Raw genomic sequence first — 21283 nt, 5'->3', positions numbered from 1 at the left:
ACCCTTGGTGACTTCATCTCCCTCTCCCTATAGATTGGAGCACCTATATTTGTAATGTAGATTATGTTCAAAGGTCTTTGGATTAGGCAAACAAAAACATCCTGGATCAAATTGTCATCCAACCCAGTGGAGGTAATAACATTCTTGATCTGATCTTTGCTAACATAGGTCCTACCTGTTCCAATCCCCCGGTCTGCTCCTCAAGAGTTAAGTCAAACCTCTAACTTATGACATTTACTCTCTGTGATTCCATTCTCCCCAGTAACCAATGCCATCCAATTTAGATGTGATAAAAAGATGATTTTTATACAATTATAAGACTAAATCTCTAAATTTACCCCTGACATTACTAAAGTTGAACCCGCATATGCAGCTAGTTAAACTAATGATTTTTATGCTCATTTAGAATTAGCATCCCTACCAAAACCAATCACAATGAGAAACTCACAAAATAAACCAACCTGGTAGTCAGTCAAAAGCTCACTAAGAAACTAAGGGCACTACAAGGGCTGCAAAAGCATTTCAAGAACTGAGGTTAATATCAGAAACAAAGGATAACTACAAGTCCTTCATTAGCAGTGTTAGAAAACTAAGAAAGAATCCACAACATTATTGTGAATTTTTTTATAATGGACACCTCACTTTAACTCAAATGACAATGTAAATAAATTGGCAAACAAATTTGCTGTCAGTTACACCTCTGAAACTCCTATGCCAATTTCAGTCTTCCTAAATTCATTTCCAACCCCTAGCATTACAAGAGGACATGTTCTTTAAGATGCTTTCAATGACCAAAAACACTTCCTCAGTGGATCCTGATAACACACCAAGTTTTCTAATAAAGAGTGACATGCATGTACTTGCTGAACCCCACCTTAGCCATATTCCCAGATTCAGGCACACCACTTTGGTGATGACTCTCCATACGTGTGGATCCATGAAAACACCTGGTAAGTACAGACCCATCAGCCCTTGAGTTTGGTCTGTAAAGCCACAGAGTGCTTCACTACTGACTTTGTTAATTATGATATGAAAAATCGCACAAGGCTCATCATCATCAACCCCTTTTTTCCCATTTTCTACATGAGGTCAGGGTGTCATGTTAACTGTCACCATGTCTCTCTCTCTTGATGAAATGCCACACTTCTGCCTTCAACACTCATGCCTGACTGTCATGATCTTCTCTCACACAATTCTTCCACCTCTTTGCCCTCATTTCCTCTCAACTTCTTTCTGTCTGTCCCAAAACTTCTTCACCAGATTATCTTCTGCTTTTCTGCACATGTGCCTGAACCACTGTAATCTGTTCTCTTTGATCTTTTCTGCAACTGGAGCTACTTTGGCTTCTACTCTTATGTCATTTCTTTGGCTTTCCCAAAGTGTGCATCCTACCATCCTTCTCAGGCACTTCATTTACATCACCTCTAGCTTCCTCATCTGCTCTGCCTTTACTGCCCAGGTTTTTGTACCATACAGTAGTACTGGTCACACCAACATTTTGTACACCTTAGTTTTCAGCTTCTTTAGCATTCTTCTGTAATACTCTAGACCTGGCACTCTATGCCAGTTGGTTGAAACTCCTCTGATTCTAGCTTTAACTTCTTCATTTAGACTTCCTTTCTTCTCAACCGGCCCTCCCAGATACTTGAAGCTATTAATCTGTTGCATTGTCTTCCTTTCTATCTCAATTTTCTGCTACATCTGATTTCTGTAATTTGCTGCCATTACCACTGTTTTATCTGTACCTCTGTTTCATCCCATGTGCCTTCAGTTTTGCATTCCATTTCCCTATCCTTTGCAGAAGTTCTTGCTCAGAGTCTCTCTGTAATGCCACATAGTCTGCATACAACAACCTTGACCCCTCCAACCTGTTTGCTAATGTAGTCCATCACCAGTATGAACAGCAGTGAGCTCAGAGATGAACTGTGGTACACATCCACTCACACTAGGAATCCCTCCATGAGACCAAACACTGTTTGTACTTGACTCATTGGGTCCTTGTACATAGCCTGGACTAATTTTATGGATGTTTCTGGGACTTCACCATTACTCTGCTCAGACTCTCTCCTCTCCTCTATCCTACCTTCATTCCTACCCACCCCCACCTCCTTAGCTTTAACCTCGTTGACATAATCCCCACTCCTCTTCTCAGCCTATCACAACAAACATATCCTTACTCTTTCTCTTCCCTCAAATCCCATCCAATCACCTACTCCAATACATTTCTTTCAAAACTGCCCCATTCTACTGCCTGCCCTCTAGTATTACATTATCTGCAACCAATACCTCCATCTCTTGCACACTCTAACAACTCACTCCTTTGTCCTTTCTCCACTCAATTCTTACCTCTCTGTCACCCCCCTTCCTTTCTCCCCCTCTTATCTTCATGACAGCCCATCTTCTTTCTACTTTCCGCCATGAATCCCAACATACTAACTTTATTCTACTTCTCCCTATCCTACTTGACCTCCTACTACACTCACCTTACTTATCACAAAGCATCACCTACACTCTCCCAAGTACCTAATATCCATACCTTCATCATCTCACATTCCATTTCTTCCTCTTTATTTAATTTCTCATACAACGTTCTCTTCAAACCCAAAGTCCTCTCTCCCAGCCCCCATCTCACCCAAAATCAAACAAAAACATCTCATCTAGAGCTCATATTCTCCCAATCTCACCCTACTTGTTAAAGTTCCACTTCTGGCTGGTGACATACATTGTAATCCAGGTTCCTCCACATCACCCTCCATTTCTACTCTAACAATACTGTGCTCCTCCACCCCCATCTCTTTAACCCTCTCTTCCTCCTCTACTAAAACTTTATCTTTTGTATCTATTAACATACAAAGTCTGGTAAACAAAACCACCAACCTTCAAGCATTCATTTCCCACTATACTCCACACATCTTAACCTTGTCCAAACCTGGCTAAAACTCTATATCTCAAATAATGTCATCATACCCCAAGATACAATATTTACCACCAGGATAGAATGTCAAGGAAAGGAGGAGGTGCTGCCTTAATATGCTCTGAAGAAAGGAACCTCTGTCCCTTATCTACACATCAACCTGATTTCTCTCCTGCCAAAGTACTCTTTCTTAACCGCCACATAAACACCCACAACAAATTTGTGATTGTTTCCATCTATATCCCATCCAGCAAAAGTATCTATACTCTTGAAAACATATTATCATAGATCTCCCAAAATATACCCTATGAAACAATAACAATGGGTAATGTAAACATAGACTGGAAAGCAGTTAGTGCTAACTCCCCAGACCAAAGCATCAATATCTTTGGTTTCACCCAACTCATAACAACCCCAGCCCACTTAAATAAACTATCCAATACCAGCACTAAAATTGATGGATATTGACTAACAACCTTCACATCTATTACAACCTCAAGACACTTCCCAATACCTTAAGTGACCACTTCCCTATTTATATTGAAAGACACTTCCTTCAACTATCTAGGCCTCATCTCTATAGAGACTGCTGTAAACTGCCTGGCTTCAACCCCACAACTTTTAATGACAGACTGTCATCAATAAACTGGTCCTGCCTGTATAATCTCCTCCTCAATGATGCTGTGCTAAAGTTCAACAGCATCTTCTTAGACATTCTCAACTCACTAGCTCCCCTTTGTAAAATCAGAATGAAATACAATCATGCCCCCTGGCTGACAAAAGAAACTCAGTCCCTTGTGCATCAGAGAGATTCTGCATTGAAAACTTGGATAAAATCAAAATCCCCTCCCTTCATCAAAACTGCAAAGAACTCAAAAACCAGACAAAAAACACATCCTCAGTGATAAAAGAAAGTTTTACTTTAAGGCCCAGAATAGCCATCACACTAATCCCAAAACTTTCTGGAGAGCTACCAACTCTATCCTTCACCCCGGAAACCCTCAAACTCCTAATCCCTACCCTAAATTGTTAGCACAGGACACCACCACCCTCCTTAACCATTACTTCATCGATACTATTCAAAAACTTACCGACTCTAACCACAACTCTAATACTACTGTCTCCCCTCAAGTATCTTCTGATCTAATCCTCTTCTTTCTTAAACCCATACCCACTTCATTATATAAAATCCCTACCCCAAAAACTAAAGCCATGTTCCCCCACTGCTGATAAACTACCCTCCCCCTTTCTCAACCTTGCAGCCGATTCTGTTGCCTATCCAGTCTCAATACTCATCAGTAGATCTATTTGTGAAGCCACTGTACCTGACATTTGGAAAACTTTCCATGCCATACCACTCCACAAAGGAGGAAATTCCACTGACCCATCCAACTATAGACTCATAGCTATACTCACCCCATCTCCAAAATCCTAGAAAAATGCATACATTCCCAGCTTTTCAAATACCTCATCCAAGAAAACCATCTGACTCCTACCCAACATGGTTTCTGTCCAAACCATAGTACTACAACCACTCTTTTATCTTTCATTAACACTATAGCTGATGCCTGGGCTAATAGTAAACGTGTATAATGGCTCTTCTTAGGCCTATCAAAAGCCTTTGACACCTTTTCCCACTCTAAACTCCTAACCAAGCTAGCCACCCTTAACCTCTCAGCCTCTCCCCTTGAATGGTTCTCTAGTTGTCTCTCAAATAGAAGGCAATCAGTCAGATGGTATTCCTCCTGCTCCCCTTTCCTCCCCATCTATACAGGTATTCCTTGGGGCTCCATCCTGGGACCCCTTCTCTTCAATATTTTCACCAATGACCTCCATATCTCTTGGTGTCACTCCTCTCTCATTCAGTATGCAGATGATTCAACACTCATTTCCTCTTCTGACAGTATCTCTCAACTTCACACTCTTATCCAAGACTCGTTTATCTCTGTTGAAAGATGGCTCACTGAAAACCAGATTATTCTTAATCCTAAAAAACAAACTCTTACTTTTTCTTTCAACATCTGTCTCACACCTCAAACCCATGTTCTCCATCTCTTCCTTAAGAAAAATCACTGTAAATGTAGAACCCCACACAAAGCTACTTGGAATGCTAATAGACAATGAATTATAATTTGACCTCCATGGCTCCAACAGTCTATAAAAAAACAACCAAAAATTTGGTCTCCTCTATAGAAATAGCAAATGCCTAACAATGAAATCTACAGTATCCTTGGCCCAAGCTTATTTACTTCCAAGTCTACTCTATGCTGCCCCAGCTCTTACCAACCTTCAATCCTCTTTAACTACTAAGCTGGAACAAACATACAGCAAAATCGCTAAATTTGCTGCAAACCTAGCAAATACCTCTCAACACTGCCTAGCTATAAAAACCTACAGTGGCTCAAATGCCCCTACCAACTTCAACTGTCCCAACTTCATATAACTCAATTCTTACTCAACAAATCCACTGCCTGCCCCTGTCTAGTCAATCTTGTATCTTTCAATACCCCTACACGCCCACTCTGTAGCACCTACTAACATCTTCAAAGATACAAACCCAATAAAGCGATTGGGAAAGTATTATACAAGTACTCAGTATCTGAAAACTGGAACAAACTCCCAATCTAAATAAGAATGATTACTCACTCCAACACTTTCAAAACAGAATTAAAGAACTATCTAGCTAACTCTTGGATTTGTCCTTGTCATAACCCCACATAAACCCTTACTTTCTCCTCTTCTACCTCCTTCTCCCCCTACTACTTCTACTAACTCTTACGGGAGAGCTTTGCTTAATAGTTTTATTTTTCTCCCCTATTACTTCTAATAACTCTCATAGGAGGGTTTTAGCTTAACAGTTCTATTTTTTTTTTATTTTTCACTCAGTCGAAGAAGAAGAAGAAGAAAAAAGAAAGACAATTTATGCACAACAAAATGGTGCTTGTATTTGAATTCTCAGTATGTAACTTTTTATATATTGCTATCATTATTTTGGTCGTTTGTACTCCATTGTAATTGCCATTTGATTTACTATATTACTTTGTGTAACTTTGATTTTTGCATATTTTTAGGTTCATAGGTTTATAGGTAGGTACTAGGCTATCTGCCCGAGGGCATTTATAAGGCTAGCCAGAGTGTCGGCTTTCGCCACACCATTGATTAATTAACTGATCCTCTGTCAACCAGAGCCAATGAAGTGATCCCAGGGGTGTATTTTATGTTACCCATCCACTTGTCAAGGTTCCTCTTGAAGAGTGTTAGTGAAGGGCTCTGCCTGATGTAGTTTGGAATTTTGTTCCAAAGCATGGGGAGTCTCTGTGACAGGAATCTATCCCTCCAGCATGTTCTATTTATTGTTGTGGATAGGTTTAGCTCACTAGAGCGCGTGGCTCGCAGTGACTTGGATTTCTTTAGGTGGAGCATGTCCATCAATTCTGAGTTGGACATGGCTTTGTAAGTCAGGCAGAGATCACCTCTGATTAATCGATTTGCCACTGAGTACAGCTGGAGTTTTTTCAGTCAGGCTGCATAGGACATATGTTTGAGGCTAGTAATCCTCTTGGTGAGGTACTTTTGTGGTCTTTCCAGCTGTTGGAAGTGTCTTATGAGGTACATCCCAAATGAGTGATGAGTAGAGGGGCACTATAACCTCTTTATTTCTAGATGCGAACCCTTTAGTAATTAGATGGGCCACATAGAAGGATTTCCTAACTACTTTGGCAATATGAATGTCAAAGGAGAGATTACTATCTACCTGGGTCCCCAGATCTCTTATCACCTTTTCTGTATCAAGGGGGCTGCCACCTATGTGGTAATTCATGGGTGTTTTGTTTGTCCCAAACAGGATGACTATGCATTTTTTGGCATTTATCTTGAGGCCATGACTTTGACACCAGGTGTCCATTTCAGTAAGGCCCTTTTGGAGGATTTCCATGTCAGCCAGAGAGTCAATTATGGCTCTGAGTTTGGAGTCATCGGCAGACTTGGTTAGCCATAGTCCTCCTGTGTTTGCCTGTACTGCTGAGAAGTATATGCCAAATAGTAGGGGTCCCAGGACCGAGCCTTGTGGGACACCACTTGTGACTGGTTTAGAGTCGGACCTGGAGCCCGCTATTCTTACCGTGTGAATTCTGTCAGTAAGCCAGTTGGCAACCGATCTTGTGACATAGGGGTTTATGTTCAGGCTAGCAAATTTTTCTGTAATACCGAAGTGGGGAATGGTGTTGAAAGCCTTGGCGAGGTATTTTTAAAATATTGTATAATCTACATGGAGCTTTTTTCCTTGAGCCTCCACTGAAAATGGGCTTTTTGCTCAGTTGGACCAACCGGGTTAACAAATGCCAAATAAATAAATAAATAAATGAATAAATAAATATCTGCTGTGACCACATCTGAGTCTGCTGCTTTCCCTGAGTTCATTTTCCTTACTGCTATTCTTACTTCTTCTAGGGTGGGGTCTTCTTCTTCTCTCATCATAGGCTGTGTTTGAGGCAGTGCAGCTTCTGTGAGGTTTTCTTAATTCGGAAGCTGCTGGAAGTACTCCTTCTATCTACCTTTGATGTCCTGTTGACTGGATAACAAGTTGTTGCTGACATCCCTTATGAAGGGTGTCTGACTATGTTCTTTATCTCTCCGTCTTGCCTTGCAACCTGATATAGTTTCTTTGTTCCACCTACTCAGTCACTTTCCAGAAGCTGGTAGCGTGCCTCTGATGCTCTGTTCTTTGCTATTGCAACTCCTTTTTTAGCTTCTTTACTAGCTAACCAGTATTCCTTCCTAGTTTGGTCCATCTTTTCTATCTCCCACTTTTTCCTGCACTCCTTCTTTCTTTTGATGACTTCCTGGACTTCTGCATTCCACAACCAGCTTTCCTTACGTACCTTATTTCCATACTTGGCTCTGCCACATATCTGTTCTGTAGTCCTCACACATTCTATTTTGAGGTGCTGCCCTTCTTCGCTGTTCTTCTTGGTATGCTAGAACCATGAGCAATTCATTGAACTGTTGCACGTTCTCTCCAGTCAACCTCCAGGTCTTCTGCCTGGTTTCTGTTGAGCTTAGAGCCTTGTGAAAAGCAGTGGTTTATGCTGTGGACTGTCTGTTTCACTGGGGATGACATTGCAATCACTGGTTCTACCCCAGTGCCCATTCTTAACTAGGAGTAAGTCTACCTGAATTGCATGGTCTTCACTCTTGTATGTGATCTTGTGACTGTCTCTCTTTCTGAACCATATGTTGGCTACTATCAAGCCATTTACCAGATAGAAGTCTAGAATGGCCCCTCCTTTCTTATTCCAGTTGCCACACCCATGTGGATCCAGGCAGACCTCACATCCTGTTCATAACCTGTTCTATCTGTTGGAATATGTGCATTCAAGTCACCCATTATCAACACAAATTCATGTTTCCTGCTTTATACAGTAGATCCTGCAACTGCTGTCTGAATGTACTGTTGTTCTCACTATCACAACTCTGCTGTGGGGCATAGGCTAAGATTATGAACACTGTCCTATTGTTACAACTCAGTACAACTGCCATGAGTCTGTTAATAATTCTGATGACATCCTTCACTGCCTTCTGAAGCCTCTCTGTCACCACAATTCCCACATTATTTGTAGCATGTCCTCTTCCTGAGTAGTAGACTCTGCATTCCAAGCCAAGCAGCTTTGCTGCACAGACCTTCCATCTTGTCTCTTGGATACATAGGATGTACAGCCATCTCCATACCATCATATTCATCCACTTTCAAGCTGTGTCCTGTCAGTAAACCCACACTGAGTGAAGCAATTCTTAGTTCATGTTTAGCAGGTTTATTGGTTTTACTTCCAACTTTTCTAAACATGGCTATCCCAGGTAACACAGGCTGGTAACTGTTCACCAACCAGCCAGTAGCTTATTGACCCAGGGATGCTGGGCTTTATGGTGTGCAGACATTGGCGAATAGGGACATGTACACCCCTACCACTGTTAGCATGGGGTCCCTGCTTTAGGTCAGAGTAGGCCAGGTCCTCAACCCTCTTATTACTGACAAATACCCATACCCATTTGGTGACATTAATGAACATGACTGAATCACCTAGGGCCATATTTTACACCATTAAGTGGCTAGCCCTGTCATGGCTTGCACTCTGTGATCCATGTTCTCCTATATAGAGGATACTGCACACACCCTTGTAGATGCCCAAAGTGGTTGGTCTGTACAACTCTTCCTTCATAGGGCACCATGTAGAGTCTGTGCTGCTGCCCACACCTCCATTCATTGGTGACTTTGAGCTGGAAATACTAAACATGCTTTTTGGTGGTGAGAGGAACCCCGCAGAGACATAGAAAGAACATGCAAACTCCAAACAGGCATGATCAAGATTGAACTTTGTACCTTGTGCATGACAAGCAAAAACCTTAACCATTATATCCCACAACAATTTGGCTTAGTAGAAAGTAGACCAAGTCTGTTAAATCTGGTCAACTTCTTTGAGAAAGTTGCTAGGCTGTTAACGGTAGTCATGCTGTTCATGCTGCTTGTCTGGATTTGACCAGTGCATAAGATAGCAGACAACATGAAGAAACTGTAAAGAAGCTATCAGCCTTAAACACTGATTCTTATGTGGTAAGGTGGGTAACTCACTGGCTTAAACACAGAATGCATGTTATTCTTGTAGCATATGCTACTCCTAACAGAAAGAAGTTAATCAGTGATGTGTCCAGGCATCCATGTTTGGTTCTCTGCTATTAAGGATTTATTTGGATAAGAACACACCCAGAGGTAATGAATCCAATAAAAGTTTTAATAAACTCCAAACAGCACAAAAGGTAATGTAAAGTGCTTTTCATCCTGTCGATTCACAAGACTTCCTCAGACAAACTCATACAAAACAAGCACCAAGTTTAAATTAAACACTTTTCCCTCCAAAACTACATCAGCCTATCAAACAGATTGTTCAATTAACATCAATTAAAACATTTAAACTTGGTGCTTGTTTTGTATGAGTTTGTCGGAGGAAGTCTCATGAATCGACCAGATGAAAAGCAATTTACATTACCTTTTGTAATGTTTGGAGTTTATTAAAACTTTTATTGGATTCCTTACCTCTGGGTGTGTTCTTATCCAGTTTGTGTTGTCGCTGTGTCTGCCTTTGTTCATTTTGTTTGTGGAGTATGGTAGCTGGAGGTATATTGAATTCTTCCACTGAATTTTTGTCCCAACAGTCTGAGACACTTGTTTCTAGCTCTAGTGACATTGGGAATTTAATGGCATTGATCATGGTTATGAACCAACGGTTCGAAGACTTGACTGACAGGGTTGATGGCTTTAGTCAACAGAGTCCACAAAAACTACAAGTACCAGGTATCATTGTTTCATCAGTAGCTGATATGAATCCTACTAGGCAGAAGGAGAGTGGTTCAAGGATTTCTGGTAACTCAAAACCCGTAGCTGTGGAAGGGAATGCATGTGGTGAGTCCAACAGCAGTTCTACTGCCAGTTCCTCTGGGTTTATTGGGGCCCTTGATGTCAGGAGATAGATTAAAGAAGACTATTCTTTCAGGATATCTGTTGTGCGGTGTAATCAGGGGCAGCCAGCTGGAGGAAGTGAACCTGTGGCATCCAAACTACAGATGCTCCATAGGATGCTTTTAAAGTTAAGAAAACTACAACTAGAGGTGGGTAATTTTGAGGAATGTAATAAAGAAGGTATTGTGCCTAAAGGTCTGCATTCCTGGCAATATCCTAATGGTCTGGAAGCAGGTTCAGTTTTTCATAGCGAGTTAGTGGCTATGTTTAATAGACATGGGCGTGAATTAATTTCTGTAATGTCTAAGCATTACCAGTCCATGGTCAATGTTTTGTCTGAGGAGATTGTTAAACTGGATAGAGAGATTCAGTCTTATAATGACTTGCCAAGATACCAGTATAATTATAAAAGGATTTTTAGTTCCATTGACCAGCAGATAGCTAAGAACATAGAGATGAAAATGAAAAAACTTGTCTGGAACTTGGTAGACTACAAGAACGGAGTACCTTATCCGCAACTCCATTCTCCACCACAGAAGAATTTGATTGGCTATCTGTCAACATCGGGTACCACTAGTAACAATGTGAATGATAATGGCTCTACATCATTGACCTATAGCTACCTTCTGACTAACATGGAAGGTAATAGCAACCAGCTATCAGAATTATTTGTTAATAATATGAACAGCAGACAATTGCATTCCAAAATCCAGCTGTCAAACGAACCGCAGGTATTTCACCACGATTTGAGTCAGAATCAGAAATGAGTGTACAACACCAGAGGGGTGAGCAAGAACACCAACAAGAATTACACCAATAAGAAGAAGAGGTAACCAATCTTACTGGTGACGTTTATGAAAAGAATGAAGAGAACTGTAAAATTTTGGTTAATGAGACTGGAGACTTAACTTTTCTAGTTATGAAATTGACCATAATTGGCTAAGGATAAGGCATATGAATGGACACTAAGGAGGCAGAAAAGGACCTGTACCAATTGGCTAGACAGAGGGACCGAGGTAGTAAAGATGTGCAGTATGTCCGGATGATAAAGGATAATGAAGGAAACATTCTCACAAGTGAGGAGAGTGTGTTGAGCAGATGAAGAGTACTTTGAGGGGCTGTTGAATGAAGAGAATGAGAGGGAGAGAAAGTTGGATGATGTGCAGATAGTAAACCATGAAGTGCAGTGGATTAGCAAGGAGGAAGTAAGGATAGTTATGAAGAGGATGAAGAATGGAAAGGTTGTTGGTCCAGATGACATACCTGTGGAAGTATGGAGGTGTTTTGGTGAACTGGCAGTGGAGTATTTAACTAGATTGTTTAATGAAATCTTGGAAAGTGAGAGGATGCCTGAGGAATGGAGAAAGAGTGTTTTGGTACCGATTTTTAAGAATAAGGGTGATGTGCAGAGGTGTAGTAACTGCAGAGGGATTAAATTGAGCAGTCACAGCATGAAGTTATGGGAAAGAGTAGTGGAAACTAGGTTAAGAAGGGAGGTGATGATTAGTGATCAGCAGTATGGTTTCATGCCAGGAAAGAGCACTACAGATGTGATGTTTACTCTGAGAGTGTTGATGGAGAAGTACAGAGAAGGTCAGAAGGAGATGCATTGTGTCTTTGTGGACATAGAGAAAGCATATGACAGGGTGCCTAGAGAGGAGTTGTGGTATTGTATGAGGAAATCGGGAGTGTCAGAGAAGTATGTAAGAGTGGTACAGGATATGTACAAGGGTATTGTGACAGTGGTGAGGTCTGTGGTGGGAGTGATGGATGCGTTTAAGGTGGAGGTGGGATTACATCAAGGATCAGCTCTGAGCCCTTTCTTATTTGCAAGGGTAATGGACAGGCTGACAGACGAGATCAGACAGGAGTCCCCGTGGACTATGACGTTTGCAGATGACATTGTGATCTGTATTGAGAGTAGGGAACAGGTGGAGGAGGCCCTGGAGAAGTGGAGATATGCTCTAGAGAGAAGAGGAATGAAGGTCAGCAGGACTAAGACAGAATATATGTGTGTGAATGAGAGGGAGAATAGAGGAATGGTGAGGATGCAGGGAGTAGAGATGGTGAAGGTGGATGAGTTTAAATACTTGGGATCAACAGTTTAGAGTAATGGTGAGTGTGGAAGAGAGGTAAAGAAGAGACTACAGGCAGGATGGAGTGGGTGGAGAAGAGAGTCAGGAGTGATTTGTGACAGACGAGTACCAGTAAGAGTGAAAGGGAAGGTCTACAAGAGAGTAGTGAGACCAGCTATGTTATATGGGTTGGAGACAGTGGCATTGGCAAAATGGCAGGAGTCAGAGCTGGACGTGGCAGAGTTAAAGATGTTAAGATTTGCACTGGGTGTGACAAGGGTGGACAGGATTAGGAATAAGTATATTAGTGGGTCAGCCCAGGTTGGAAGGTTTGGATACAAAGCCAGAGAGGCAAGATTACGTTGGTTTGGACATGTGCTGAGGAGGGATTCTGAGTATATTGGGAAAAAGATGCTAAGGATGAAGCTACCAGGTAACAGGAAAAGAGGAAGGCCTGTGATAAGGTTTATGGATGTGGTGAGAGAGGACATGCAGGTGGTTGGTGTGACAGAGCAAAATGCAGAGGACAGGAAGAAATGGAAACAGTTGATTTACTGTGGTGACCCCTAACAGGAACAGCAGAAAGAAGAAGAAAAAGTTATGAAACTGACCCTGTTTTGGTAGAGCTTTTTGCTAAAGGCCTCACTTTTGTTCCATCAAATCGTTTTAACTTACCGTTGACTCTTGCGGATTTAAAAATGTTTTTACGTAAATTGAATTTGAAGTTTATGTATGGTAAAGATGTAGTAGAAAGAAATGACTTAAGAGTATTAAGTACCTTCAACCCTCCTACACACCCTTTGTTGACTTTATATGAATCTTTGTGTGAGCTTGATATTAGGGATTTAGCTAAGCAACATACCCAGTATGAACACATTAATATTAGCAAATGTGAATGACTGGTGTTGAACAATTTGAGATATTTACCTTTATAGGTTCATAGGTTCATAGGTTCATAGGTTCATACTAGGCTATCTGCCCAAGGGCATTTATAAGCCTAGCCCATAGTTATGTGGCTTTCGCCACCCCTTTAGTTTGAAGAAAACTATGCCTATTATTTTGCTGTGCCTCTGTCAAGCAGTGACGCTGAAGTAATCCCTGGGGTATATCTGCGATCTCCCATCCATTGGTCAAGATTCCTCTTGAACAAGGCCAGCGAGGTGCTCTGCCTCACATGTACCGGGATTTTGTTCCACAGCATAGGGAGTATCTGGGTGATGAATCTGTCCCTCCAGCAAGTTCTATTAATAACCGTGTCAAGGTTTAAGTCTCCCACCCTTGTGGTTCTGAGGGATCTAGATTTTTTGAGGTGAAGCATATTCATCAAATCTGGGTTTGACATGGCCTTATATGTCAGGCACAGGTCACCTCTGAGCAAGCGGTATGCGACTGAATAGAGCTGGAGTTCTTTCAGTCGGGCAGCATAAGACATATTTAGAGACCCTTTATCCTTTTGGTGAGGAACTTTTGGGGCCTTTCCAGCTGCTGCAGGTGTCAGGTCAGATACATTCCGAATGGGGCATTGTACTCAATCATAGGTCTAATGAGTGATGAGTACAGGGGGACGATGACCTCCTAGATCTAGATGTGAATCCCTTCATGATCAGGTGGGCAATGTAGAAGGTTTTCCTAACTACTTTGGCAACATGAGTGTCAAACGAAAGGTTACTGTCAACCTGGGTCCCCAGATCCCTGATGACTTCTTCTGTGCTCAGTGGATTGCCACCTATATGGTAGCTAGGGGTAACCTTGTTTTTCCCGAAGGGTATGACTATGCATTTCTTGGTGTTTAACTTTAGGCCATGGCTCTGGCACCAGTTATCCGTTTCTGTGAGGCCCTTCTGAAGGATATCTGTGTCAGATGTGTTTTCGACTATGGCCCAGTTTGCAGTCATCTGCAAACTTTGTCAGCCATAACCCTCTTGTGTTTGCTTGTACTTCAGAAAAGTAGATGCCGAACAAGAGTGGTCCCAGGACTGAGCCCTGTGGGACACCACTTGTGACAGGCTTTGAGTCTGACATGGCGCCAACAACTCTGACCCTGTGGGTTCTGTCACTTAGCCAGTTTGCAACCCATCTTGTGATGTATGGGTTTACATTCAAGCTGATGAGTTTTTTGATGATACCTGTGTGGGGTATTGTGTCGAAAGCCTTTGCCAGGTCGAGGTAGGCTGTATGGACTGCCTTGCCCTCATCAATGGCTTTGGTGACTGTTTCGAAGAAGTCAACCAAGTTTAAAAGGCATGATCTGCCTTTGACAAAGCCAAACTGGGTTGGATCCAAAGTCTGCAAGTTCCCTATGTCTTTATTTATGAGTTCCATTATGATCCTCTCCATGGCTTTGCAGATAAGGCTTGTCAAGCTAATGGGACGGTAATTTCCAGGGTCGGTGGAGGCACCGCCCTTGTGAAGTGGGACCACAGTCGCCGTGCGCCACTCCTTAGGTACGTATCCTGAGGTGAGGCTAAGATTAAACAGCTGTCCTAACTGCGGGGTGGGTGTATAAACCAGATAAAGGTGGTGTGCTAGTCATAATGGACATCACTGATTACAATGTAAGAATGGAAAAGTTGTTGAATAGTGTTTTATATATAGAAAAGTGAGTACTAATGAAATGAATAGGGGTTATAGAAACATCAGTTCCTATTTGAATGACTTGTTTAAGGAAGGTGTAATAGACAAGTCTACGCTCAACTACCTTACCATATTATCACCTAGAGTTCCTTCTCTTTTTGGCTTACCTAAGTTACATAAGTGTATTTCGGCTCCACCAATGAGAGCGTTAGCCAATGCTAGGTCATCTATTAATTATGCTAACGCTAAATATGTGGACAATATTTTAAAGAAATATGTTATAAAGGCAAGTCAGATATGTAAAGACTCTTGGTCCTTTTTAGCATCCATTAACCAAAGGAGTTTTGAGAGGGAAGTGAACTTTTTAACTATTGATGTGATGGATTTATATTTTTCAATTCCACACACTTTGGGTGTTGAATGGGTTGTAGAAAGGATGAGGTACCACAGAGCCCCTGACAATGAAGTGAGGATCGTCAAGTAACTTTTAGATATTATACTTATGAGTAATTTTGTCATGTTTGATGTTGTAATTTATTTACAACAGGTGGGGGTGCGATGGGGTCCCCTTGTGGGGCTAGTATGGCCAATTTGGTTATGGCCCACTGGGAACACCATTATGTATTTAACAGCACAGACATCATGCAACCTATCTGTTTTTATATGAGGTTCCTAGACAATGTGTTCATTTCCTTTAAGGGGAACGGGGCATCAGCAAATGAACTGTTAAGGTACTTTAACTCAACTACGACTTTTTTAAGGTTTACCAGTTCCTTCAAGGAAGACAGCATTTCTTATTTAGATGTATGGTTAGTGAAGGACAACCTATTAGGTTGTTATTCAGACAGTGTACATCGTAAGGAAACATATTCCAACACTATGCTGCACCTTACTAGTTGCCACCCCCTACAGCATAAGAGATCAGTGGTGAAGGGGCAGTTGGGTCATGCTGCAAGGATGGTCACTAAGGAAGCTCAGTTTTTAGATGAGTGTGACCTGTTTAAACAGATGTTTATGAACAGAGGATACCCTCTAAAATTTGTTGGAGAAATTGTGGTAGAAGTTTTAGAGAAAAGGAGAAGATGGATTTATAAACCTATTTTGTGTTTTCCAGGTGAATTGTCAGTGGTAGATAACAGTGATAGAAATGCAGTCCCTGTTTTGGGTAGAAATACAGTTGGCTCCCTCTAGTCAAAGGATTTTGCCTCTAGTTTTGTCATGCAATATACTATTGATGCTTACAAAATAAAGGGGTATTTTGTCTAAGAATTGGAGGGTTCTTTCAACAGAAGAAAAAACTGTTGATAAAATAGGCCATAACCCATTGGTTATTTTCGAGAGGGGTAGGAATCTGAAATCTTTAGTGGAATTCCCTAGGCAGATTTATGCATGTACCCCTGGCATTCTGACATGTATAAGTGCGAGGCTTGTAACTATTGTAGATATATGGTGTCTGGCTGTACATTTACTATTCGGGATAGGTCTTATAGGGTCAATGGTAGATACAATTGTCATACTAGATCTGGGATATATGTTGCCCAATGCCGGTTATGCCCATGCTTTTATGTTGGTAAGACCGACAGAAAGTTGAAAGAGAGGGTCTATGAACATGTTTATAGCATTGCTAAACGATGGAATGAAAATGCATTGGCTAGACATTGTAATAGTAACCCGGGGCATTCTTTTTCATTTAGGGGACAGACCAGATTTTGATGGACAATAGGGGTGGTGCTTTAGGTTTACTATTAGAGGAAAAAAAAAGTATTGTGGCAGCTTAGCCTGGATTCTAGTAGGAAACCGGGTCTAAATGAGATGATCTCCATTTCTTGTATTCTTAAATTGAGGAGCCTTAGTAGATAATGCATAGACATGTAAAAAAGTATTTTATAAAAGTGTTTTGTATTAGTTTAACATTTATATTTATAAGGGTTATGAGTCGTACCCACGTTTCATGTCTTAGTTTTCAAGGTTAGGTTTTTATGACAAGTAAGGTTTTTCATAAAATGTTGTTTTTAAAAAGCTGTTCAACTTTAAGTACAAGATTTAGGGTATTGTATTGTTATATAACTTTAATGTTTTAATTGATGTTAATTGAACAATCTGTTTGATAGGCTGATGTAGTTTTGGAGGAAAAGTTTTTAATTTAAACTTGGTGCTTGTTTTGTATGCGTTTGTCTGAGGAAGTCTGGTGAATCGACCAGACAAAAAGCACTTTACATTACCTTTTGTGCTGTTTGGAGTACATTAAAACTTTTATTGGATTCATTACCTCTGGGTGTGTTCTTATCCAGTTTGTATTGTCACTGTGTCTGCCTTCGTTCATTAAGCATTTATTTCTCTGACCTCAAAACAGAAAACAAATACCTTTTGTAGAACAAATTTGCTGATGATTGCAAACTTGATGAAATTATCAAAACCCTGAAGACACTGGGTCAGAGCCATGGTGTAGAGGTATAAATCCCTAACTACATCCCAGGCAACCAAGGTTCGAGTAAAGCATGGGGGTCTGAGGAACTGGTAAGGAGAGACAAGCATGCCAATCACAGGGGGAGAAGGCATTCATCTAGGTACTCCTTGAAAGGAGGCATAGTCCACACAGGGGATTTAACATTCTGAGACAACACAAGCAATGTTCACTACTTGGGATCTTTTGGTTAGCCAGATTTGTCTAATCTTCCAAAAATATCAGAAATTGGGATAGTGTCAAATGCTATAACCAGGTCAACATAAGTAGTGTGTATAGAGTGACCTCTGTCCACAGCCTCTGTAACCTTTTCAAAGAAGTTTACTAGGTTAAGGAAACTGGACCGTCACTTCACTAAACTGAACTGACTGGTATCTAGATCAGTTAATTTGCCTGTGTCTGCCTAAATGAGTTCAGCTGTGATAAGATCCATGGCTTGGCACATAAGGCTAATGAGGATGATGAGCCTATATTTAGCTGCATCTGTAGCGAGTCCACCATTGTGTAGACGAGTCACAGTGACTGTTTTCTATCCATCAGGGACAAACCTTGTGGATAGGCTGAGGATGAACTGTTTAAGCAGTGGCTCATAGAGTACATACTTGGAACTAATGAGGATCCAGTCTGATATGTTATCTGGTATCACAGAAACATTATTTTACCCTTTGGCAGTGATTTTAAGACTTGCTTAAATGTGATTACAGAGAAAAACTGAATTTTAGGGGATAGTGGAAACAACAATGTGGGCAGAGGAGGGTAACATTAACATTAAATTTGTCTTCTAATATATTAGCTATATCCATTGGATTAAACTTTGTGATATTATTATGGATGTACTCAGTGTGACGGTGAGCATAACTCCTAATTATCTGACATACCTGAAGAAAGATTTGTAGTTTCCTTATGCATCTTTAGTGAACGCTGGTTTCTATTCTTTTTGACAATTTCTAATAGTGGTATTATATTCCTTGCTGGCATGCTTCATTGTGGTCTTGAGGTTGAGAGATGGGGATTTCATGAAACTTTTCTTTGTTTTTCTTCTTTTGTTAAGACAGTTTATTAATATGGCAGTCCCACTACAGATGCTTATTTCTGAATTTACCATTATATGTAGGGTAAATGGGTACAGAGTTTTCAATGCAGCAGGTTAAATACTGGTAAAAAGTGGAAGTGTATGTGGAAGCCCTCTCATTTGGTCCATTTGTTGGGAATGGTTGGGAATTTTGCATAGGTCTTCTACAAACTGAATTAGGTCTGCCCTATACAAGATGGTGGTAGTGGGATAATACCATTAAACATTATGCAAGAAGGTAACTGTTTTGTGATCGGATTTAACTAGAGGTGTGGACATGCATAGTGGGGTACAAGTGGGGGGAAGGTTAGTAAGGACCAGGTCAGGAATACTAGAGTCTGTAGTGGGTAGTTTTATAATTTGCTCCCGTGCATTGATATTAACAAATTCTAGGAAATGCTGAGCATATCCATTTTAGAAGTATAAGTATGTCAGTCAAGTAATTGGGTAATTGAAGTCCCTAGCAAGTAGGTATTTGGTTTGATATTTAACCCCTCAATGGTATTAAGGTAATTTCCATAATCTCTACTGGGGCATTAACAGGGATCTGTAGCTAACAATGAAGTAATTGAAGGGTTGTTAAGGATGATTTGCATTTCCAGGAGCTCCAAGTTAGGGTTGTGGGAAATTTGATGACAGATGATGGTGTTTCTAACAAATCTGGATATTTCTTGTCAGCATCATTCTTGGTGATGGCAAGGTAATACTCAAGATCAATGTTTTCTCTGTCTGTAACCATAGGTGCCAGAAGCTGGTGATGACCGGGGGGAGGGAGCAGAGGGTGAGAGGGGCACTTTGTGATCTAAAAAGGGTAATATTTTATAACTATTTCCTACAACAACATAGGTTCACTTGGAGGAAAATTTAAACTTAGCTAATTCCCTTTTGGTGCTTTTTATGATTGGTCTTACCTATCCCATGGCTGATAATTGTATGTTAGTTATAGTGAGAATAACTGTGGTCATACCATAGATAATTTGAGGGGACCCTTGTAAGGGATGCAGCATTTAGGAACTGCCTCTATCCATTAGTGGCATGAGGGGCAATCCTGGAGTACATTTTCTATTACCCATCCTTAGATCCAAGTTGCATTGGAACAGTGGTAGCCTCTGTGATATATATCCATCTCTCCACAACATTTAGTTTAAATACCTGGACTGAGTATTTCTGATGCCATTTGACTTGCTGATGTTCAGTAGGCCCATCTGTATTAGGTCGGAGGATGCCTTGTATGCCAGACATGTCACCTCTCAGCACTCTGAAGATGCTGAATATAGTAATAAACCTTTGAGGTGGTCCATGCAAGACCTGTTGTTTAGGACTTGTATTCTTTAGTAAGGTATCTCTGAAGGTATTCCAATTGTTGCAGGGGGCCGGACAGATACATGCCAAAGTGGGCATTATACTAAATGATTGACCTAATGAGAGCTTTGTAAAGGGGGACAACAACATCTCTAGATCTAATCACAATCAATTTGTTTATAAGCTGCGCAATATAGAAAGGTTTTCTTATGACTCTGGGCACATGCTGGTCAAAAGTTAGGTCACTGTACACACAAGTTCCCAAATGGCAAACAACTGGGTCAGTTCTCAGAAGGCATTGTCATGATTTTGACACCAGTTATTATTTCAGACAAACCTTCCTGCATGATGTTTAAGCCATATGAGAATTCAGTAACTGCTCCTAGCTTGCAGTCATCTCAGCTTTAGCCAGCCAAAGCCCTTTGGTATTTCCTTTTACTTTTTGGATGTATTTGCCAAACAGAAAAAGTGTCAGCACCAAACCCTGGGGGACTCCACTGGTGATTGGTTCTTCCCCACTTTTGATATCCTGCATCCTGTGAGCAAGTTGGCAATCCAGCTAGTGATAAAAGTGTTTGCACCTGCATTATTCATCTTTTGTACTACACCTGAGAAAGGAATTGTGTCAAAAGGATTGACCAGGTCAAGGTAATGTGGTGTGAACTGTTTTACCTTCATCCTTTGTTTTGGTAACAAGAGTAAAGCTTAAAATTTGCCCATGATTTTGAGCCTTTCACACTTTCCTATGGGCTGTTTTCAAACACATTTTTAGGGCCATGCATACATATATGCATTCTTTGATTCACCTTCCTAATTGTATTAAATTACATTCCTTGTATAATACAACAGTAGTTGTTAGAATGTGTTTTAAATCTGTAGTTTTTAACAGTCTTCTAGTAAGCAGTGGAACAAAATGCATGAACCAGTAATGATAAAACTACCCATTTCAGAAAATTTCAACCATAAAAGGCCACTCAAACTTCTATCATTACAATCCACCAATATCCATAAATATGCAAAATCTCTACAGGAGTAAGTCATCTAAATAATTCCACATTAAAGGGATCTGTAACTAATGAAGAGGTTGCTGCAAAGAAACAACTTTATATTTCATTGTCTCATCTACAAATAAAGTGCCTGTTCCCCTTGAAGAATAATTTGCCTATGTTACATTAAAAAAATGATAAGCTAGTAATATTGCAATAGGGAATGGATGGCAAACTGATGACAAGTTCATAGTTACTAGGTAATAACTCCAAAGGAGGATATTCACAGGACTACAACATCCACTCCCTTTAAAGTACTACACGGTACAGTATCAGCACTCCATCTGCATACTGTGAGAGTACAATCCACAGCCTTTTGCATCAAA

The sequence above is a fragment of the Protopterus annectens genome, chromosome 12.part0 (assembly GCF_019279795.1).
Source record: "Protopterus annectens isolate FY-2018-M chromosome 12.part0, PAN1.0, whole genome shotgun sequence".
In the NCBI taxonomy this organism is placed as follows: domain Eukaryota; kingdom Metazoa; phylum Chordata; order Ceratodontiformes; family Protopteridae; genus Protopterus; species Protopterus annectens.
The sequence above is the reverse complement of the archived record's forward strand: the minus strand, read 5'-3'. Positions refer to the sequence as shown.